Raw genomic sequence first — 23,607 nt, 5'->3', positions numbered from 1 at the left:
GCCACGCCTAACCTTGGAGAGCAGGTAATGTGGTGGTAACTGTGGGTGGGTACAAAGTAAGCCCATGCATGGCAGGCAGTGCTGGGGCATGGGGTATATGTGATCTGCACTGTCAGGGCTGCTGGGCCATAGGTAGGGAGCCTCCCTCTACCCAGATAAGCCTCTGTTGTGGAGTAACTATTGCAGTGACCTCTGGGATGAGAGTTTCTATGGTCTGAGGTGAGTCAAGGTGAGTCTAAAAAAATATACAAAGGCCACTGTCTGGGTCATGGCAGGGCAGCGAGGAGCCAGGGTCTCTGAGTCGGGAGGGGTTCTGTCATCATGTGCTCAGCACATGGGGAGCAAATGGAGGGCCGTATTTTCTGAGAAGCCTCGGGGAGAATGCCCCTATAGATGAGAAGCTGATAAGTGATGGAGCTGACGTCCCACTCTGGGCATCCGGGGCAGTGGGAGTCTTCCTGGCCGTTGGCCACCAGGCAGGGGGACCCTCTAGACCAGAGCAACCTCATAGTCTTGAGATGATGAGCTAGTTCTCACCTTTCCACCTGCCAGCCCCTTTCTGCTTCCTCCAGCACACTTTTATCTGTGGGAAAACAGGTGAAGCCCCAGCTTGTTAGAAAGCTGACTGCATCAAGACACTGTGGATTCTCAAAGGTCTTGTGGATATATGAGGTGAGTGGCTAGAAGTTTTGCTGAGAATCCACTTGTTTATCTGTTTATTTATTTGAGATGGGGTCTCACTCTTTTGCCCAGGCTGGAGTGCGGTGGCACCATCACAGCCCACTGCAGCCTCAGTCTCCTGGGCTTAAGGTATCCTCTTGCCTCAGCCTCTGGGAAGCTGGGACTATAGGCCCACACCACCAAACCTGGCTAATTTTTTATTTGTTGTGGAGATGAGGGGGGGGGTCTCTCTATGTGCCCAGACTGGTCTCGAACTCCTGGCCTCAGGTGATCCTCCTGCTTTGGCCTCCCAAAATGCTGGGATTGCAGGTATGAGCAACAGCACCCTGCAGAATCCACTCATTTAAAGAACCATCTCCAGGGAGGGGTTCCTGCCATCTCCCTGTAATTCCTGTTCTTTTCCCTTTTCAAGAAGTGCTCTGGTTTAATTCAACCAACGCTTCCTGAGCAAAGCACCATGCCTGGCTCTCTGAGGAATTAAAAGTTAAAAGCCAGGCTGGGCATAGTGGCTCACATCTGTAATCCCAGCACTTTGGGAGGCTGAGGCGGGCGAATCACCTGAGGTCAGGAGTTCAAGACCAGCCTGGACAATATGGTAAAACCTCGTCTCTACTAAAAATACAAAAATTAGTTGGGTATGGTGGGGGGCACCTGTAGTCCTAGCTACTCGGGAGGCTGAAGCAGGAGAATCACTTAAACCTGGGAGGTGGAGGTGGCAGTGAGTGGCGATCCTGCCATTGCACTCCAGCCTCAGTGACAGAGCGAGACTGTCTCAAGAAAAAAAAAAAAGTTAAATCCCAGCTGTCTTCCAGGACTTTGGTGGTCTAGTGGGACAGGGTGGCCTGACATTTACAAAACTATGTAAACTGGAGGATCCTTATGTAAGTGACAAGCTACAAGTTCGCCAAAAAGTCACTGACATAAGGCAGATTGATTTTTTTTTTTTTTTTTTTTTTGAGACAATCTCGCTCTGTCACCCAGGCTGGAGTGCAGTGGTGCGATCTCGGCTCACTGCAAGCTCCGCCTCCCAGGTTCACGCTATTCTCCTGCCTCAGCCTCCTGAGTAGCTGGGACTACAGGTGCCCGCCACCACGCCTGGCTAGTTTTTTGTATTTTTGAGTAGAGACGGGGTTTCACCGTGTTAGCCAGGATGGTCTCGATCTCCTGACCTCGTGATCCGCCCGTCTCGGCCTCCCAAAGTGCTGGGATTACAGGCGTGAGCCACTGCGCCCGGCCAAGGCAGATTGATTAATCGGAGAAAAGGAATACAAATGTATGTAACATGTATACATGGGAGGCTTCAGAATGAAGATCCAACTTCCCAGTGAGGTATGGAAGCTCATCCACCATCCTGAGGTTACAGAAAGAATGGGTGGCTTGGATTCTATTAAGAACAGGTCATGGGAAGGGGGAGAAGAGGAATTCTATCGAAGGGCAGAGGGAGAATGATTGGATCAAGGAACAGAAATTAACTTGTAAATAGTTCTCCCTGGATTTTAAATGGTTCTCAGAGACAGTCATTATCTTGAAAAAGGGTCATGTTGAGACTCTTTTTATGGCTACATTTTTGGTCTTCTTTCCTGTAATGGATAATGGGATAAAGGAAGAAGAACAACAATTGTTCTTGTAAGTCAGTCCTTTTTTTTTTTTCTTTTTTTTTGAGACAGAGTATCACTCTTGTTGCCCAGACTGGAGTGCAATGGGATGATCTCAGCTCACTGCAACCTCCACCTCTTGGGTTCCACCAGTTCTTGTGCCTCATCCCCCCAAGTAGCTGGAATTATAGGTGTGTGTCACCAGGCTCAGCTAATTTTTGTATTTTTAGTAGAGATGGGGCTTTGCCATGTTGGCCAGGCTGGTCTTGAACTCCTGACCTCAGTGATTCACCTGCCTTGGCCTCCCAAAGTGCTGGGATTACAAGTATGAGTCACCAGGCCCGGCCAGTCCTATCTTTATAGGCAAAAGATAGGGGAAAAAAAATCACTTCCAGGCTCCCAAGGGCAAAAAAAACCTCTCAAGGGTTTTTTATTTAATATAGTCATGGCCTGGTGCGATGGCTCGCACCTGTAAGCCCAGCACTCTGAGAGGCTGAGGTTAGCGGATCACTTGAGCTTAGGAATTTGAGATCAGCCTGGCCAACATGGTGAAACCCCATCTCTACAAAAAACACAATAATTGGCCAGGTGCAGTGGCTCACGCCTGTAATCCAAGCACTTTGGAAGGCTGAGGCGGTTGGATCGCCCGAGGTCGAGAGTTCGAGACCTGCCTGACCAACATGGTGAAATTCCATCTCTACTAAAAATACAAAAATTAGCCGGGCGTGGTGGCACATGCCTGTAATCCCAGCTACTCAAGAGGCTGAGGCAGGAGAATCGCTTGAACCGAGGAGGTGAAAGTTGCAGTGAGCCAAGATCAAATCACTGCACCCCAGCCTGGGCAACAGGACAAGACTCTGCCCCGCCCCCCAAAAAAAATTAGCCCAGCGAGGTGGCGGGCACCTGTAATCCCAGTACTCGGGAGGCTGAGGTGGGAGGATCACTTGAACCCGGGAGGTACAGTGAGTTGTGATCATGCCACTGCACTCCTGCTGGGCAACAGAGCAAGACCCTGTCTCAAACAAACGAACAAAAAAAGTACTTATTAGACTGGGAGTCATAGTTTGGGGTGACATCTTTTGATTTCCTTTGTAGAAATATCAGTGAGTTCCCTATTATTCTGTCCTCGGTAGAGAAGATTCGTTAATGCCGTCTAGGGACATGGTCAGCCAATTTGGGGAAGGAATGAGGATGGAAAGTCATTTGGACTCCTCTTTGGTAGGTACCCAAGCAAGCCGCTCCTCAGGCATTTTCCCCACAACTAGAAATCCAGAGGCTTTGGATCTTGAGAAGAACATGGAGGAAGGATGCCAGGAAGTACAGTCTGGTCTGCTGATAAGTGCAGCTGGGCCCAGGGCCCTGGCACCTTCTCCCAGGGCAAGGTTGACTCATTCACTCGAACAACTTTATTTGCAGACGAGAAAGCAAAGAGGGAAAAGGAGCTGTAACTTACCACACACCTCATCCAAAAATTGCATTTACTACCAGAAAGAAAGTCTGATTTTACCTGAAGCCGAATCTTCTATTCTAGGTGGGGGGTCTGGATTCTGTTGAGAGAGGAGCCACCTTTCCTTTACTCAGTTATCATCCTACGATGGGTCTTTTTTTTTGAGACAGGGTCTCACTCTGTTGCCCAGGCTGGAGTGCAGTCGTCCCATCAGTACTCACTGCAACCACTTGACAACCTCCTGGGTCTCAAGTGATCCTCTGAGCTCAGTCTCTCCAGTACCTGGGACTACAGGCCCGTGCCACCACGCCCGGAGAATTTTTTGCATTTTTTGTAGAAACAGGGTCTGGCTTTGTTGCCTAGGCTGGTCTGTAACTCCTGGGCTCAAGTGTCCTCCTGTGTCAGCCTCCCAAAGTGTTGGGATTATAGGCATGAGCCACTGCGCCTGGCCTAGAATGAGTGTTGTCTGCATTACTTATAGATGGGATTCAAAACCTAGCTCCGGTTCACAGTTTCGTCCGAGCAGCAGGGCTACAGCCCAAACTGCAAAATGTACAGTTTTATTTTTGTTTTTAATTACTTTTCTTTTGTATGCTTTTTTTTCCCCCCTTACCAAGTGATCAATGGAGGAAGTGTTTCACAGTAGACATGGGAAACTGGCCAGATCAACTGCTGTCACCTTCTAAGTGAGTGACCCAGTTTATGTTTTAGAAAAACATGTTGAGAAAAACAGCTGGAGGGAGAGGTGGGTTAATCATTGTTCGCCAGTGCAAAGGGCTGGCTTCTCTCTGGCACAGTGAGAAAGTTGAGCTTCAGGACCTTGAACTGTGCATCTGTTGACCAGGTAGGGGAAGCATGGAGCGAGTCTCAGGATGGGTTGCACATTTTGTCCACAGAAGAAAATCTGAAGGCATTTGCTGCATTGTAAACAGTTCAGAACTCCCCACTAGACACCTTCCTCCTGCCATCCCATGGCCTGCCTTCTTCCAAAATCAAATGAGTCACCAGAACCTTCATGGGAAGCACGAACTGCCCTTCCTCTTCTTCACCTCCCTCTTGCTTAGCCTCCTTCCCCAAAAGAAGCTGTTGTTCCCTCCAAGAAGTAACCTGTTTCCATGAACATTTAACTAGTTCCCTCACAAACAGATGACAGACTTTTCTGTTTTGTTGTTTGTTTGTTTGTTTTTGAGACAGAGTCTTGCTCTGTTGCCCAGGCTGGAGTGCAGTGGCATGATCTCAGCTCAATGCAACCTCTGCCTCCCAGGCTCAAGCAATTCTCCTGCCTCAGCCTCCCAAGTAACCGAAATTACAGGCGCATGTCACCACGCCTGGCTGATTTTTTGTATTTTTAGTAGAGATGGAGTTTCACCATGTTGGCCAGGCTGGTCTCAAACTTCTGACCTCAAGTGATCCACCCGCCTCAGCCTCCCAAAGTGTTGGGATTACAGGCTTGAGCCACCGCGCCCAACCTCTTCTCCCATTCTTAATCAACCCTTTGCGGTGCCAAACCACCTTTGCAGTTAGAAAACATTTTTGCTGTCAAATTTCATCCATCCTGCCAGGAGTTAAACTTTGTTGATGGCGCACTACAGAGGCAGAGGCAAGGGAAAGAAGTTAAGAAACATTCTTGCTGTCAGATTTCATCCTTCCTGCCAGGAGTTAAACTTCGTTGATGGCGCACTACAGAGGCAGAGGCAAGGGAAGCAAACCTGCAAAAGTGTGGTCAGGACTATTTTTAAAAGGCTCCCCTTGGTCCTGGTCTGTATGCCAGAGGCGAAGAAGGGCTATTTGAGGAGAGAAGGGAAGTGTGACTTGAACTAAGCCCAAACCGCTGTCCCTCCTTGCTTCAACTCAAGGTTTCTTTGGAAGAACTGAGACAGACTAAAGAAGGAGGGAAAGAAACCAAGTCATCAATTTCCCAGCTGTTGCTCAGCCTGGTTGTGGACGGGAGAGAGGTGGGGGTTGGTGGGTAGGAGGTGGGCAGGGGGCAGAAGGTGCTTCTTCCTTCTCCTTAGGAGACTCTCAGAAACACTTCCAAGCCTCCAGCAGGCAGCCCAGGAAACCGTAACCCCGCCATGGGCATCACTGGGTTTTAAAAATAAAATAAATAAAATTAAAGAGCTGTGCAACCTTGGCCAAGTCACTGGAGTCTCTGGGTTTTGCTTTTGTCAACTGTAAAATGAGACCCAGGGACCCTCACCCTCCTTTCAGCTTTGATATTCTGAGCAGTGGCAGTCCTTTGAACGTAACTCCAATGAAGTGGTGCCTGGCTTTGAATTATCTAACAGAAGTAAATGATTAATGATTGTCAGAAGAAAAAAATAAACGCAGTCGTATTTTAAAAATTAATTTCTTTTTTTCTTTTGAGAGAGGGTCTCACTCTATTGCCCAGGCTTGAGTGCCATGGTGCGATCTCTGCTTGCTGCAACTTCCGACTCCTGGGTTCAAGCAACTCTCCTGCTTCAGCCTCCCAAGTAGTTAGGATTACAGGCACACGCCACCATGCCCGGCTAACTTTTTGCATTTTTAGTAGAGATGGGGTTTAACCACGTTGCCCGGGTTGTTCTCAAACTCCTGAGCTCAGATGATCCATCCACCTCGGCCTCCCAAAGTGCTGGGATTACAGGTATGAGTCACCATGCCTAGGCTTTTTCTTTCTTTCTTTTTTTTTTTTTTTGAGATAGGGTCTCACTCTGTTGCCCAGGCTGGAGTACAGGGGCATGATCTTGGCTCAATGGAACCTCCTCCTTCTGGGTTCAAGCGATTCTTGTGCCTCAGCCACTCGAGTAGCTGGGACTACAGGTGCATGCCACCATGGCCTGACTAATTTTTGCTTTTTTTTCTTTTTTTTTAGTAGAGGTGGGGGTTTCACCATATTGGCCAAGCTGGTCTCGAACTCCCGACCTCAGGTGATCTACCTGCCTCGGCCCCCCAAAGTTCTGGAATTATAGGAGTGAGCCTAAATTATTTTCAAAAGTAATATACACTCACATTATTAAAAAGATTCAGAGTTCAAAAGAGTATTCCGTGAAGCTAGTCTTCCCCCTACTCCTGAATACCTTCTAAACACCAGGGCAGCCAGAACCCAGCCTGACCTTAGGGGCACCATGAGTCAGAGAAGCCCCCACAATTCTCTAGTGAAAGCTCCCTACACAGAACCTGCCGCAGTCCAGATTGGAGTCATCCCTTCTACCCACTTTCATTCCCACATTTTCTTGCCCCCTGGCTCTGGCCATGCAGTCCTTTAATCAACTCTTTCTTTAAAAGCAGAGGAAATTCCATCCCAACCAAAATGCCAGTGTTGTACAGTCAGTTATTAGTTCTTCCCTCTTCCAGAGCCAGCTGGGAAAGATAATTAGGAAATTAGTAGTCTTGGACCCTTTAACCCACACCTTACCCCCTCTAAGAGTTCTCAAATAAGGACCTTGACTCAGAGAAGGGAAGAGGTGAGGCCCAGAATTGTCATGAAAATAAACAGTGAGGCTCCTAGGTCCCCAGGCCTGGGGTTGGCTATAGAGCTATTCTGAGCTGTGAAAACACAGCAGTGCTCTACTAGCAAGTAAACAGCCGCCTGTCCCGCCAGCGCCTGTCTGCCTGGCAGTGCCTGATCTTTAGCCAGCAGGCCAGAGACAGGGAGAGCAGCAGGGAGAGTCTAGCGTGCCTCTCTTCTTTAGGGTGGAAAGGAACAGCAGTGTTTATTTTTAACATTTCATTCACTCCAGTGGTTGTGAAGTGGAAAGAGAGGCTAGCACTAGGGTCATGTAAGTCCAGGGGTTCTCTCCAACCTTGAATCCCAGAGAGCAGGATGCCTGTTGCTCCCTCCTCAATGCCTGGGGACTTCAGTGATCGCTTCGGCAGCACATACACTAAAATTGCAATGGTGCAGGGAAGATTAGCGTGGGCCCTACACAAGGATGACATGGAAATTCGTGAAGCATTCCATACAAAAAAAAATTAAATTAAAAATAAATATGAAAAATAAAGCTTGGACCAGCCCGGGTTACATGGCAAAACCCCATCTCTCCAAAAAAAAAAAAAAAAAAAAAAGAAACCCACAAAAATTAAACCCACAAAAAAACACCCACAAAAATTACCTGGGTGTGGTGGTATGTGCCTGTAGTCCCAGCTACTTGAGAGGCTGAGGTGGGAGCACCACGTGAGGCAGGAGGCAGAGGTTGCAATGAGCTGAGATCTTACCACTGCACTCCAGCCTGAGTGACAGAGTGAGACAAACAAACAAATAAAAATAAAGCCTGGGAGCCAGGCATGGTGGCTCGCGCCTCTAATCCTAGCAGTTTGGGAGGCCGAGGAGGGGGGATCATGAGGTCAGGAGATGGAGACCATCCTGGCCAACATGGTGAAATCCCGTCTCTACTAAAAATACGACAATTAGCTGGGAGTGGTGGCATGCACCTGTAGTCCCAGCTACTCGGGAGGCTGAGGCAGGATAATACCTTGAACCCAGGACGTGGAGGTTGCAGTGAGCTGAGATCACACCACTGCACTCCAGCCTGGGGACAGAGAGAGACTCTGTCTCAAATAAATAGATAGATAGATAGATAGATAGATAGATAGATAGATAGATAGACAGACAGACAGACAGACAGATAAAACCTGGGCACTTCGGGAGGCCGAGGCGGGCAGATCACGAGGTCAGGAGATTGAGACCATCCTGGCTAACACGGTGAAACCTCGTCTCTACTAAAAATATAAAAAATTAGCTGGGTGTGGTGGTGGGCGCCTGTAGTTGCAGCTACTTGGGAGGCTGAGGCAGGAGAATGGCGTGAACCTGGGAGGCAGAGCTTGCAGTGAGACAAGATCGTGCCACTGCACTCCAGCCTGGGTGACAGAGCAAGACTCCGTCTCAAAAAAAAAAAAAAAAAAAGAAAGCCTGGAGACTTCAGCCTCCTGTGCTCTCCTAGGAAGTCACCTGTGACCTCCTCATTGTCAAGTCAGCTGGTTGGCCTCTACTCATCTTTCTTCTTCCTTAATCATTTGGCCACATCTGATACTTGACTGTCAACCACCTTGAAACCCTGTGTTCAGTGTTGCTCTGACAAAGTCTCCTCTCCTTTCTCTTCTTCCTCCTTCCTCAGCATGATGTTGGATCTTGGTTGGACACCAACCGGATGTCCCATACAGTCCTCACATCCATAGGTTCCTTTCACACCTGTTCTTGCTCAGACTTTCCTGCTTTGTAAGTGAATCTCCTCCTCTCTGTCATCCTCTGGGCAGGGAGCCTGGTAACTTCAGAGCCAACCTTGACAGCTCTTCATACCCCATTTGCAGTCACTCATCAGGATCTGTCCAGATACTTTGTACTCGTGCTGCCCCTGGCCAACCCCATTGCCTAGACGTCCCCTAGTCCCTTCATTACCTGTGATCACCTCTCCTCTTCTTGCTTCCCACCCCAAGCCATCCTATAGAATACAGGCCAAGGAGTCTTCTTACAATACGGTTCTTCTCACTTGTTACCTGAGAAATATTCAGTGGCTCCCCATTGCCTACAGAATGAAGTTCAAACACAAGCTCACCCACATTGGACACCAGCTTATCTTTCTAGTTTTATGCCCTGCAGTCCCCCTTGATGGCCACACACCAGATATATTAGATAAGTTTGGATTTCCCAAACTTGCCTTGGTTTTTCCAACTTTGCTTTTTCCTCCACCTGGAATATCATTTTCCCCATCTCTGTATGACCAGATTCTAACTACACTTCAAGGTCAAGGAAATAAAGCCTTCTCAACCCATTGACCTCCACCCCTCATTAGCTGCAAAAGATCTGTCTGATTTGAACTCCTATGTTGGGGCACTTACTGCATTAAGACCTTGCATTATAATGGTTTTGCTTGCATCTTAACCTGCCATCCTGAGCCCTGAGTGCCAAGAAAGCATTCCTTCCAGCCTCCAGAACTGAGCTCTGCTTACATGTCTGGTGCCCAGTACAGCAGACTGTTCACACGGCTATGAAAATGCTCCCCTCCCTGACGTGTGCTCTTTTGCATTGTGACTTTGCCTCTCTTCCCATCAAGATACAAAGTTTATGTCTTCATCCTTTGAATCTGGGCTTGATCTTGTGACTTGCCTTGGCTAATGGGACATTAACAAATGTGATATAAGTAGGCCAGGTGTAGTGGCCCACACCCATAATCCCAGCACTTTGGGAGGCTGAGGTAGGTGGATCACTTGAGGTCAGGAGTTCAAGACCAGCCTGGCCAACATGGGGAAACCCCGTCTCTACTAAAAATATGAAAATTAGTCCGGCGCAGTGGCAGGGACCTGCAGTCCCAGCTACTCAAGAGGCTGAGGGAGGAGAATTGCTTGAACCTGGGAGGTGGAGATTGCTGTGGGCTGAGATTGCACCACTGCACTCCAGCTTGGGTGACAGAGTGAGACTGTCTCAGAAAAACAAACAAACAAACAAACAACAAAAAGCAAATGTGATCTAAGTAAAAGCTTGAAAAGCATTTGCTTGCTAGGGCTTACCCTCTTTGGGCTATGATTAGAACCCCAACTCACAAAGGGGAGAAGTCCGGGAAGCCTCCTGGAGACAGGTTGCTACAACATGCAGCCTGCCAGCCACCCCCAGTCACCAGAGCTGAGTGTGAGGTCTTAGACTACCCAGCCCTAGTCCACGTGGCTGATCCATGAAGCGATCCCAGGAGAATCTGGCAGAACTGCCCAACAGAGCCTGGGCCAGATTGCTGACCTACAGAATTGTGAGCAAGGTATTGGTTTGCTGTTTTAAGCCACTACGTTTTCAGGTGGTTTCCTTTTTCTTTCCTTTTTTTTTTTGAGATGGAATCTCGCTCTGTCGCCCAGGCTGGAGTGTAGTGGCGCGATCTTGGCTCACTGCAAGTTCTGCCTCCTGGGTTCACGCCATTCTCCCACCTCAGCCTCCCGAGTAGCTGGGACTACTGGTGCCCGCCACCATGCCCAGCTAATTTTTTTGTATTTTTAGGTAGAGACGGGGTTTCACTGTGTTAGCCAGGACGGTCTTGATCTCCTGACCTCATGATCAGCCTGTCTCGGCCTCCCAAAGTGCTGGGATTACAGGCATGAGCCACCATGCCCAGCTCCTTCTATTTTTTTTTTTTTTTTTTTTAGAGACAGTGTTTTGCTCTGCTGCCCAGGCCAGAGTGCAGTGGTACAATCCGTCATAGCTCACTGCAGCCGTGAATTCTTGGGCTCAAGAGATCATCCTGCCTCAGCCTCCCAGGTAGCTAGGACTACAAGTGCTTGCTACCACACCTGGCTAACTTAACATTTTTTTGGTAGAAACAGGGTCTTGCTGTGGTGTCCAGGCTGGTCTTGAACTCCTGGGCTCAAGGGATCCTCCTGCATCGGCCTCCCAAAGTATGGCGATTACAGATGTGAGCCACCGTGATTTCCTTACACAGTCACAGAAACACCTTGTAGATGCTACTTAATAAAATATTAAATAATAGCTCACATTCACTGAGCATTTACTATAAGCCAGGGACTTGTTTTGAAAAATTACATGGATTTACTAATTTAATTTTCATAAAAATCCTGAGGTAGATTTTATTACTGTTCCCCTTTTACAAGTGAGGAAAGTGAAGTCCAGAGAAGTTAAATAACTTGTTCAAGGTCACATGTGTCACATGTGCTGGATCCAAACCCCAGAAGCCACACTGTAAACCACTATACCGCATTGCCTCTGCTTACGCAGATTGAGGAGAACATTATTGATTTGCAGCCCCCAAAACACCCCTCTCCACCCACATGTCAAATTCTATATTATTTAGTGGTCCAATTTCTAGTCCATGATTTTTTTTTTCTTTTTTTTTTTTTTTTTTGAGACGGAGTCTCGCTCGTCGCCCAGGCTGGAGTGCAGTGGCGCGATCTCAGCTCACTGCAAACTCTGCCTCCCAGGTTCAAGCCATTCTCCTGCCTCAGCATCCCGAGTAGCTGGGACTAAAGTCGCCCACCACCAGGCCCGGCTCATTTTTTGTGTTTTTAGTAGAGACAGGGTTTCACCATGTTAGCCAGGATGGTCCCTTTTTTTTTGAGATGGCATTTTTCTCTTGCTGCCCAGGCTGGAGTGCAATGGTGCGATCTTGGCTCACTGCAACCTCCACCTCTTGGGTTTAAACGATTCTGCTGTCTCAGCCTCCCGAGTAGCTGGGATGACAGGCATGTGCCACCATGCCTGGTTAATTTTTTGTGTGTGTTTTTAGCAGAGACGGGGTTTCACCATGTTGTCCAGGCTGGTCCTGACCTCCTGACCTCAGGTGATCCACCCGCCTCGGCCTCCCAAAGTGCTGGGATTACAGGTATGATCCACCATGCCTGGCCTAGCCTATGCTTCTAATCTTCTCACATTCTGCCCTCTCAGGTCTACCTCCAGGCTCTGGGCTACTCCTGGGCTCTTTCAGTGACAGCCCATTGTGGGGAATGGATTTATAGATCTGCCAGCAACCACCTGCTCAGAAACCCTTTGGCTCCATCTCCCGCTTCCTGCTACCTCTGCTGCGTTGCTGGTCCAGGCAGTGCAGGTCTCATCTGGAAAGCAAACGCCTGGGCTCAGCGCACCAGTGCTGCCCTTTAGCCCTGTGTCCTGGCTTGACCCAAGCAGCCAGGGTGATTTTTCACTTAGGATCTTTGGATGTCCTTAGATCTTCTCTTCTGAAGTAGTCCAATGCGAAAATGGATATGATGTGGCTTTTAAAGGGGAAAAACGACTCATATATAATAATGTTTACTGTTTATTCAAATTTCAAAGATGTATTTAAGCATCCACACATGGGCACGACACCAAGCTGGGCACCAGGCCACCAAAGCCAGGTTCAGTGAGGGGAGTGAGGGGAGGACACACGTGGTCAAGGAACTAGAGTTCAGTGTGCGAACCTCCGTGGCAGAGTTCTGTCCAAAGTACTACGGGAGCAGAAAGAACATAGTAAATAATATTCAGGGAAAGGTAGAGAGTGGGATTCGAGCTGGGTTTTAGAGGGTGAATAAGCTGTCACTAGATGAAGAAGGAAGAGGAAAGAGGAAGGAAGCAGAAGAAGGAAGGGAGGGAGGAGTCAGAACACATGGGCAGAGGCTTAGTGGGTGGGAATGGGTTGTTCAAAGGAGGACGCACATCTGGGGTGTCTGGGGTGTAAGCATCAGGATGACTGCAGTGTAGGGCCTGAACCCAGGTATGTGAATGACCTAATATTCCCTGCAGAGAGTGAGAAGCTCTGCAGAGGGATATTGGCCAGGGAAAAACTATAGGAGGGGGCCAGCCACAGTGACTCACACCTATAATCCCAGTGCTTTGGGAGGCCAAGGCAGAAAGATCCATTGGCCTCAAGGTTCAAGACCAGCCTGGGCAACATAAGGAGACTCTGTGTACACAAAATATTTAAAAATTAGCTGGGTATGGTGGTGCACACTTGTAATCTCAGTGACTCAGGAGGCTGAGGCAGGAGGATTGCTTGGACCTGGGAGGTCGAGGCTGCAGTGAGCTGTGATCACACCACTGCACTCTAGCCTGAGTGACAGAGTGAGACCATGTCTCAAAAAAAAAAAAAAAAAAGCCAGTGGTGGTGGCATGCGCCTACAGTCCCAGCTACTCAGGAGGCTAAGTTGGGAGGATCACTTGATCCCAGGAGGTTTAGGCTGCAGTGAGCCAAGATTGAGCCACTGTACTGCAGCCTGGGTGACAAAGACCTGGTCTCAGAAAACAAACAGGCCGGGGACAGTGGTTCATGCCTGTAATCCTAGCACTTTGGGAGGCCGAGGCAGGTGGATCACCTGAGGTCAGGAGCTCAAGACCAGCCTGGACAACATGGTGAAACCCCATCTCTATTAAAAATACAAAAATTAGCTGGGCATGGTGGCGGGCACCTGTAATCCCAGCTATTCAATAAGCTGAGGCAGGAGAATCGCTTCAACCTGGGAGGTGGAGGTTGCTATGGGCCAAGATCGCGCCACTGCATTCCAGCCTGGGTGACAGAGCGAGACTCCATCTCAAAAAAATAAAATAAAATAAAGATAAAGATAAAGAAAAAACAATACAAAAAGCCAAAACTATATGAGAAGGGGGAAGGAGGCGAGGAATTTGCTGACATGGAGTCTCTGCTCTGAAAGTTAAACATAAAGTTCGTGGCTAGGCTGGTTGCATCAGACGAGGCTGGTTGACATCTCCCAGGATACCTCAAGATGGTTTCTTGGTGAATTCACCCCAGTCCAAGGGATAAGCCTGAATCAGAAACCAGATTCCTCAGCTCACCAACGGGAATTGTCTTTCAGGGAAGGTCTATATTTACCAAAATTACACCTGAAGGTCAATCTGTTGATTTACTGTAACTGTCAAAGCAAAAGTAATTCTTATTAGAATGTCAATTAGTTCATTTACAAAAAGAGATGAAAGTGATGTGCCTGTTTTCTTCCCATCACCATGATGTGGTGGGAAGCTGGCCTGTCGAGCTGGGCATCAGAACCAGCAGTTGGTCACAAGATAGCTTCAATAGGGCCTGGTGCCTCCATGTCCATGGCTAAAGTGCCTCTAGGATGGGCTGTGTCCTGGCCCTGGCCAGGTCCTCTGCTCTAGATGTGGCTGATTGTCACTGTCAGGGCAGGCTCTGTGATGCTCCCTTTCTGAGGGAGACAGGGTCTTCTCACTCTGTCACCCAGGCTGGAGTGCAGTGGCATGATCTTGGCTAACTGCAGCCTCTGCCTCCCAGGCTCAAATGATCCTCCTACCTCAGCCTTCCTAGTAACTGGGACCACAGGTGCATGTCACCATCCTGGCTAATTTTTTTTTTTTTTTTGGTATTTTTGTAGAGACAGGGTTTTGCCGTGTTGCCAGGCTGGTCTCGAACTCCTGGACTCAAGTGATCTGCCTGCCTCAGCCTCCCAAAGTGCTGGAATTATAGGTGTGAGCCACTGTGCCCGGCCCCTTTCTGCACCTTCTGATGGACACATTCTTTATGTCTTAGACTCTCTAGTCAGCTTCCTCTTGGGAGGCTTGAAACTGAACTACCGTCTCCAGAGTTCTCCCAATCTTGGCTATAGAGTAGAATCACCTGGGGAAATGTAAAAACCAGTCATGTCTGCGCTTTGCCCCCAGAGGCTCTGATCATATTAGGCTGAGGTGCAGTCCGGGTATGTTGAATTTTACAAGCTTCCCAGGTGATTTCAATGTGTAGTCAAGGTTGAGCACCTTTGTGAAAAGCAGCTGTGCGTATTTCTGCCCTTGTCGTTTGAGTGTTGACTTTGCTCTGCGAGGGTCACTGAATATGGATCCGGTACCAAAGGTTTCTCAAGCATCACCTTGTTTCATTCCTTCTTTTTTCTTACAATATTCAGACCAGTCTGATACCTTATTTAATTCTTCAAACAGGCCTTCCAGGCAGTGAAAAAGCCATGGCCCAGGGAAGGCCATGAGGTATAATTCTGCAAAGATCTGAATTCATTCCCAGCCCCACCTTTTACCAGCCAGGTGACTGTGGGCATGTTTCCTAATCTCTCTGAATTATAGTTTCTGCATCTGTGAAATGAGTATAATTAACATCTGCCTTTCAAGGTTGTTACGAGGATTAAGTGAAGCAAAGATGGAAATCATCTGGCCCAGAGTAGTCTGTCCTGTACTGGCTTTTCCTTCTCAATAGGAGAATTGGGATTGACAGACATCACATTCCTTGGAGGTCCTCAAGAAAGGGAAAGTTCCCCATCGTATTCTGACCCAGAGATGTAAAGTTAAGAGGCATAAGGGGCCGGGCACTGTGGCTCATGCCTGTATTCCTAGCACTTTGGGAGACCAAGGTAGATGGAATGCCTGAGCTCGGGAGTTCGAGACCAGCCTGGGCAACATGGCGAAACTCCGTCTCTACTAAAAATACAAAAATTAGCTGGGGTTGGTGGTGTATGCCTGTAGTCCCGGCCACTTGGGAGGCTGAAGCTCGACAATCGCTTGAGCCTGGGAAGCAGAGATTGCAGTGAGCCGAGATCGTGGCACTGCACTCCAGCCTAGGCGACACAGCAAGACTCTGCCTCAAAAAAAAAAAAAAAAAAGTATATGAGACATGCAGCAGGGAGGTATTTGAGACCTGGGCCCTACTGAGAATGCTACAACCTCTTTCCCTTCATATGATGAGGTCTCTGTAGCTATGAGGTCTCTGTAGGTGGGGCCAGATAGTCTGAGTAAAGAAGCAGCAGCCTCTGCGAGGGAGATAAGGGGCAGATAGAGGGCCTGGGGCCAGCTCCCACTTCCAAGAACCATCAGAGAGGTTTTCTTGTTCCAGCGGCATCTCCCCTGGGCCAAGCCAGTCAGTGGGCCATGTCTGTCTATCTGGGACCTGCTATCTCCCCGGCTTTTTTTTTTTTTTTTTTTTTTTAGATGGAATTTCACTCTTGTTGCCCAGGCTGGAGTACAATGGTGCAATCTTGGCTCACTGCATCCTCTGCCTCCTGGGTTCAAGCAATTCTCCTGCCTCAGCCTCCCAAGTAGCTGGGATTACAGGCGCCCACCACCATGCCCGGCTAATTTTTTTTTTATTGTTAGTAGAGACAGGGTTTCATCATGTTGGCCAGGCTGGTCTCGAACTCCTGAGCTCAGGTGATCCACCCACCTCAGCCTCCCAAAGTGCTGGGATTACAGGTGTGAGCCACCACGCCCAGCCCCTAGTGGACAAATTCTACCACTGATGTCAAAGAAAATTAAACTGCAGCCTCAGCACTACTGCAGGCAGCCCCAAATGTTTCCTCTTGAGCCTCCAGAGTGCATCTGCCCCAGACACTCTTTTGCCATCTGTCCAAGGAAGGCAAGAGGGTGATGGGGACACTTTTCTAGGCCAGAATATGGGGAGAGCCCATCTGGACCTCAAAGTCTTATGTCTTTTTTTTTTTTTTTTTGAGACAAGGCCTCACTCTGTCACCCAGGCTGGGGTGCAGTGGTACAATAATAGCTCACTGCAGCCTCGAATTCCTGGGCTCATCACTTGATCCTCCTACCTCAAGCTTCCCAAGTAGCTAGAACTATAAGCATGTGCCACCATGGTTGGCTAATTGTAAAAATTTTTTGTAGAGACAGAATCTCACTCTGTTGCTCAGGCTGACCTTGAACTCCTGGCCTCAAGTGATCCTCCTGCCCCAGCCTCCCAAAATGTTGGGATTACAGGCATAAGTCACTCTGCCTGGCCAGGACCCCAGTGTCTTCAGATAGTTCCTTTGATGCATAACAGGTAGGCTGTGGATGGGCTTTCCAGTGTCAGAGAAATCTACCAAGGCCTAAAAAGCTTTTGAGTGATTTAAATACATTATCATTTTCCAGATGAAGAAATGGGTTCAGATGCTTACTGATGGCCACAGAAACCATAAGGATGAACCCAGATGACTCCCTGAGTCCCTTTTAGCTCTGAGCTGGTGAGTTGGCCATGTAAAAGCCATTGTCCAAAGCCAAGATCCAATGGGGTCATTCTTCCACTTGATAGGAAATTGGAACCAACCCAATCGCCCAACAGGGAATGATTTGTTTACTATCGACTTGATAGAGTACCTCTTATCCTTTAAAAACCATCCATTTAGCCAGGAGCAGTGGCTCATGCCTGTAATCCCAGCACTCTGAGAGGCTTAGGCGAGTGGATTACCCGAGGTCAGGAGGTCGAGACCAGCTTGGTCAACATGACGAAACCATGTCTCTACTAAAAATACAGAAATTAGCTGGGCACAATGGCGGGTGCCTGTAATCCCAGCTACTCAGGGAGGCTGAGGCAGGAGAATCGCTTGAACCCAGGAGGCGGAGTTTGCAGTGAGCCGAGATCACGCCACTACACTCCAGCCTGGGCAACAGAACGAGACTTCATCTCAAATTAAAAAAAAAAAAAATCCATTTGAGTATTACATGACAACCTATAAAGATGCTTATGACTAATATTAAATGGAAAAAGTAGAATACAAAAGGGTATTTAGATTGTACTTACCTAACTAGGTAAACACATGAGTGCACAGAGACAAGAACTGCAGTTTCACTTAGATGAATGACAACGGGATGTTGGAGGGAGATTTGGGTGTTTTGAAATTATTGTCACATTGTTTTTCATGCAGCTTAAAGGTCTGGATCATCGTTGCTTACAGATAAAGTACACACTGCCTTGCATGGCCTCCAAGGCTCTGCTCACCCCAACCCCAATCAGCCTTTGCCATTCTGCCACCCTGACCCCATTCTCCAGCCATTGGGGTATTCACAGAACCACGAGCCTTCATGCCTCTGTCACTGCCAGAACACTGTGTTCCACAGTCCACTACTTGACTAAATTCAACTCGTTCACCACTTCAAATGTCACTCCCTGACTCCCAGTGAAAAAGATACAGAAGAAACTCACCGTATTACTTGACTTCAGGGAGGGACTAGAATCAGATGTGGGATGGAGACACAAACTCTTTTCTGAAATACAATTTTATTGAGCTGTAAGTCACATACTGTATCATTCACCCATTTAAAGTACATAATTCAGGCCAGGCGCAGTGGCTCACGACTGTAATAGCAGAACTTTGGGAGGTCGAGGCAGGTTGATCACCAGGTAAGGAGATCGAGACCCTCCTGACTAACATGGTGAAACCCCGTCTCTACTCAAAATACAAAAAAATTAGCCAGGCGTGGTGGCGGGCGCCTGTAGTCCCAGCTACTCAGGAGGCTGAGGCAGGAGAATGGCGTGAACCCAGGAGGCAGAGCTTGCAGTGAGCTGAGATCGCGCCACTGCACTCCGGCCTGGGTGACAGAGCAAGACTCTGTCTCAAAATAAATAAATAAATAAATAAAATAAAGTATATAATTCAATGGTTTCCATGGTTTTTGGTACATTCACAGAATTGTGCAACCATCACCAGACACAAGTTCTTTTGTGCCTTTAGGATTTTGAACATATGAATATATTACTAATTGAAATAAATAAATGAATCCAATTAAACACACATAACTATCACCTCTTCTCTGAAGTCCTCCCAGACTCCCACTAGGAATAGATGGCTCCTCATTCTATGCTCCACTAGTCTGTCATCGCTCTTTTTTTTTTTTTTAGACAGAGTTTCACTCTTCTTGCCCAGGCTGGAGTGCAATGGCATGATCTTGGCTCGTCACAACCTCTGACTCCTGGATTCAAGTGATTCTCTTGCCTCAGCCTCCCAAGTACCTGGGATTATAGGCATGCACCACCATGCCCAGCTAATTTTGTATTTTTAGTAGAGATGGGGTTTCTCTACGTTGGTCAGGCTGGTCTTGAACTCCTGACCTCAGGTGATCTTCCCACCTCGGCCTCCCAAAGTGCTGGGATTACAGGTGTGAGCCACTGCACCCAGCTCATAGCTCTTATCTAAGTATTTTTGTTTATTTTTTGTTTGTTTGGTTTTAGAGTCTCGCTCTGCCGCCCAGGCTGGAGTGCAGTGGTGTGATCTCGGCTCACTGCAACCTCTGCCTCCCAGGTTCAAGTGATTCTCCTGCCTCACCCTCCAAGTAGCTGAGACTACAGGCACGTGTCACCAATCCTGGATAATTTTTGTATTTTTAGTAGAGACAGAGTTTCACCATGTTGGCCAGACTGGTCTCAAACTCCTGACCTCATGTGATCCACCAGCCTCAGCCTCCCAAAGCACTGAAATTATAGGTGTGAGCCAGTGCGCCCGGCCAGTGTTTTTGTTTATAAAAAGACCTCTCCGCAGCCCAGACTCTGAGCTCTTTAAAGGCAAGAGCTTTTATGAAGAGAGTCATTTTTCTGTACCAATGCACGTCTGGCATTCAGGAAGAGTCCCAGAAATGTCCGGTGAGTGAATGAAGTTTCCTTTGCATCGTGTAGAGGGTGCTTGGTAGGAGAGGCCAGAGGATGATCCAGCCCTCCTCACTTTCATCTTCATCTCCACTCCAACTCCACTTTCCCCCTTCCTCATCTTGTTCCTTATCCTGTCCCCTCCCCATCACCAACCTCCCCACTATTCCCTCTCCACCCCTCTCTCACTTCCATCCTACTCTATCCCCACCCCTACTCTGTTCTCCAAATCCATTGCCATTTTGACCTCCATCCATCTTTGTCTCTTGAATAGACCCAGTTTTCTGAAATGCAAAGACATATTGCTGGCCTCTTAGAAATAGCAGTGGGAGCTCTGTGGGCTCAGAGACAGCCTCTTTCTCTGAGTGTTCCTCCCTCCACCATGACATCACTATGAAGGCAATTTTATTTACCACAACAAATACTACTATAGAATTAACAGGGGCCCGACACATGGCAGGGGCTGGAAAATACTTGCTGAATGAGTAAAGGACTTGTGAGTCTCTGGGGCAGCTGAATGAGACTGTTTCCATTGCAGGACCCAGGTGGTGAGGAGAAATGCCAGAGAAGCTGCAGACCCCCGGCCACAGAGCCTGAGTGGAGCAGAGGTGGCCCACTGTCAGCCACAGGTCAAGTGTCAGGGTAGGGACAGGGCAGGCTCCACCAGGAGGCAGGGCCAGACCACAGGGCAAGGTGGAGATGAGTCTGTGGCATCCCTAGGAAGCTCACCAGACTCACCCCAGAGCTTCTGACCCTTTGGATCTCTCTGGGCTGCATTCTTCAGGGTCATGTTGCTTCTTTCTTGAAGGTGGAAGGAAATGTTCCCATCAGAGCCTTCCAACAGGCCATCTCGGGGACTTCTCCTGAGAGCTCCTTGTGCACGTATCCCTTCAGGGTGGCTTGGGTTGTGCCCTCAGACCCCAGTGAGGGGCCGTATCTCATCCTCCTTGGTCAGCAGGTGAGCCACAGCAGCAGGCCCCCCGCAGACCTCAGCCTTGGGCCACAGGTACCTTCTCCCAATTTCTGCATCTGGAGAAGCAACCTGCGGAGCAGCCAAGAGTGGCAGACCTGGCTCCCTGCAGCATTCATTTTCGGGGCAAGACAGAGCATTTCCACTATTATGACTCCTTTTTTATGTTTTGTTTTTGTCTTTTTTTTTTTTTGGCGTGGTCTCACTCTGTTGCCCAGGCTGGAGTGCAGTGGTGCAATCATGGCTCACAGCAGCCTCGACCTTCTGGGGTCAAGTGATCCTCCCAATTCAGCCTCCAAATTTCTTTAAATAAAAAAAAATGCGAAAAAGGCAAAACAAGATATTTGTCTGGGCTGAGAGGGTAAAGAGAAGCTCAGTCTTTGAGCTGAGACACAAAATGGAAAGAAGAGGCAGCAGCAGCAGCAGTAGCAGTTCTGCCTTTCCAAATCTTCCCCATCTAAGCGCTTTCAAGATACGCTGAAAGTCACGAATTGAAGTGTGGTTCCCACGGCTTTGGTCCTTGTATGAAGGTCCCTTTGCCAGAACTTACTTCCTTTCCAGCCCACATGGTTGACCTGGGGGTCCAGGCAGTTCTCAAGGGAACCATAGGATTCCAGTTTATGGAATGGTGATGTGAGATCCCAGTTTATGATCTCTCTTCTGGTCACAAGCTGAATTGGACCCAAATCTGCACCCTGAACTTCCCTCTTGCCAGATCCTGCCTAGTCAGTGCCCTCCCCTTGGGCTGGGGGGGCAGCCTGGGCTTCCTGCTGAGACGGGACCCCCTTCTCCTCTCGATCTCACTCCCAGAAAAGACACTGATGGAGTAGAGGTGGGGACGCCACATACCGCGGAAGTTTCTCTTGCCTTGACACACCCGAGAAAGCTTGGTGTTTGAGCCCTACCTCCTCCCCGCTTTACTCCCACCCCCAAATCCCCTCCTGGAAATAGTCCCGGTTCTTATTTATGCCTATCCAAAGTCCAAAGTCCACAGCCCATGAGGGGCAGCCCTGGTCAGGCTGGTCTTGAACTCCCAACCTCGTGATCTGCCCACTTCGGCCTCCCAAAGTGCTGGGATTACAGGTGTGAGCCACTGTATCCAGCCACTCCTGAGGCTTTTTAGTGCCTACCCTCAGTGACATTCTGGTCACCTACGCTGGCTGCTGCAGAGTAACAGAGGCTACTGTCACCAGGGCCTTGGGACCAGATGACCCTTCACCTTTTTCATCCTTCCACCGACAAACCCCTGGGGCTGCTGCTGACACTTGACCATCCTTCCCCCTCACAAACGCGTACTCCGCATGGCCTGTGTAAATGGCAGGAACTCGTAACAGGATTATTTGTCACTGTAGGCAGATGACAAGATGAAAGGAGGAACATTTTTTGATGACAATGAAAGGCAAAGAGACAAGTTGAAGAAAACTGTTCAGAGACATAGGCCCCCACAAGGAGATAACCAAGCATTGTCCTTCAAACAAGACCGTCTCTGGCAGATCCAAGGCTAACCCAGCCCAGGGGCAGAGGAGGACACCAGAAGTAAGGAATGGAGGAAGGAACTACAAGATCTGAGGCAGCAGGGACGCTCCCACGGGACCTCCGCTAGAAACAGCAGGGAACAGACCAGGCACAGCGGCTCACACCTGTAATCCCAGCACTTTGGGAGGCCGAGGCCGGAGGATCACTTGAGATCAGGAGTTTGAGACCAGCCTGGCCAAATGGTGAAACCCTGTCTGTACCAAAAAATACAAAAATTAGCCCAGCATGGTGGCACATGCCTGTAGTCCCAGCTACTGGGGAGGCTGAGGCTGGAGAATCGCTTGAACCCGGGAGGTTGAAGTTGCAGTGAGCTGAGATCACGCCACTGAACTTCAGCCTGGGCGACAGAGAGAGACTCCATCTCAAACAAAAACCAAAAAACAAAAACCAGTAGGGAATAGAAGCTGAAGTAACAGGAAGACGAGAGGGGGAGGACTTTGTCAGCATGAGAGGGAACAGACAGAGAGAAGGACCTGCTGTCCAAGGCCCAAAACTGAGATGCACTTCTACTGGGGAAACTGCTCTGGGGCTTTGGGAGAACAGTCTGGTCTCTAGAGGCTCTCTACTCACCTTTAAGACCCAGGGTAGGCCAGGCATGGTGGCTCACGCCTGTAATCCCAGCACTTTGGGAGGCCGAGGAGGGTGGATGACCTGAGGTCAGGAGTTTAAGACCAGCCTGGCCAACATGGAGAAACCCCATCTCTACTAAAAATACAAAAAAGAATAGTCAGCCGTGGTGGCGGGCACCTGTAATCCCAGCTACTTGGGAGGTTGAGGCAGGAGAATCGCCTGAACCCAGGAGGCAGAGGTTGCAGTGAGCTGAGATTGTGCCATTCACTCCAGCCTGGGCGACAAGAGTGAGAATCTATCTAAAAAAAAAAAAAAAGAAACACACACCAGGGCAGGGGAGCACTAAGGAGGCCCAGAAGAGCTTCTGAATGTCACCAAACTCTTACTTAAAAATGGTTAAGGTGGCAAATTTTTTTTTTTTTTTCTGAGACTGAGTTTTGCTATTTTTGCCCAGGCTGGAGTGCAATGGTGTAATCTGGGCTCAATGCAACCTCTGCTTCTTGGGTTCAAGTGATTCTCCTGCCTTAGCCTCCCGAGTAGCTGGGATTACAGGCGCATGCCACCACACCCAGCTAATTTTGTATTTTTAGTGGAGATGGGGTTTCACCATATTGGCCAGGCTGGTCTCCATCTCCCAATCTCAGTTGATCTGCCTGCCTCAGCCTCCCAAAGTGCTGGGATTACAGGCATGGGCCACTGTGTCTGGCCAAGGTGGCAAATTTTATGTTACATATATTTTATACAATTTTAAAAGAAGGAAAAAAGTAAGTCACTTTGGAAAACAATCTGGCAGTTTCCCAAAAGGTTAAACATAGAATTACCACATAACCCGCAAATTCTACTCCTAGGCGTATACCCAAGAGAAGTGAAAACACATGTCCACACGAAAACTTGTGCATGAACGTTTATAGCAGCATTATCTATAATAACCAAAAAAGTGGAAACAACTCCAATATCCACCAATGGATGAATGGATAATCACAATGAGATATATTGATACAATGGGATATCAGCCCTAAAGAAGTGAGGCACTGACAT

At 48.5% G+C, this 23,607-nt stretch overlaps 1 long non-coding RNA gene and 1 other non-coding gene across 2 annotated transcripts; both read left to right on the top strand.

The window, feature by feature from the left end:
* LOC111537262 lies at positions 1 to 21,159 on the top strand. The gene is made up of 4 exons (XR_002729956.3): positions 1 to 24; positions 4,341 to 4,409; positions 14,518 to 14,609; positions 20,032 to 21,159. It is a non-coding gene; the product is annotated as an uncharacterized LOC111537262 (long non-coding RNA).
* Positions 7,566 to 7,672, top strand: LOC111537725. Its single transcript, XR_002730091.1, has one exon. It is a non-coding gene; the product is annotated as a U6 spliceosomal RNA (small nuclear RNA).
* Positions 21,160 to 23,607: the final 2,448 nt, after the last annotated feature.

Source organism: Piliocolobus tephrosceles, chromosome 16 (genome assembly GCF_002776525.5).
Source record: "Piliocolobus tephrosceles isolate RC106 chromosome 16, ASM277652v3, whole genome shotgun sequence".
In the NCBI taxonomy this organism is placed as follows: Eukaryota; Metazoa; Chordata; class Mammalia; order Primates; family Cercopithecidae; genus Piliocolobus; species Piliocolobus tephrosceles.
The sequence above is the reverse complement of the archived record's forward strand: the minus strand, read 5'-3'. Positions and strand labels throughout refer to the sequence as shown.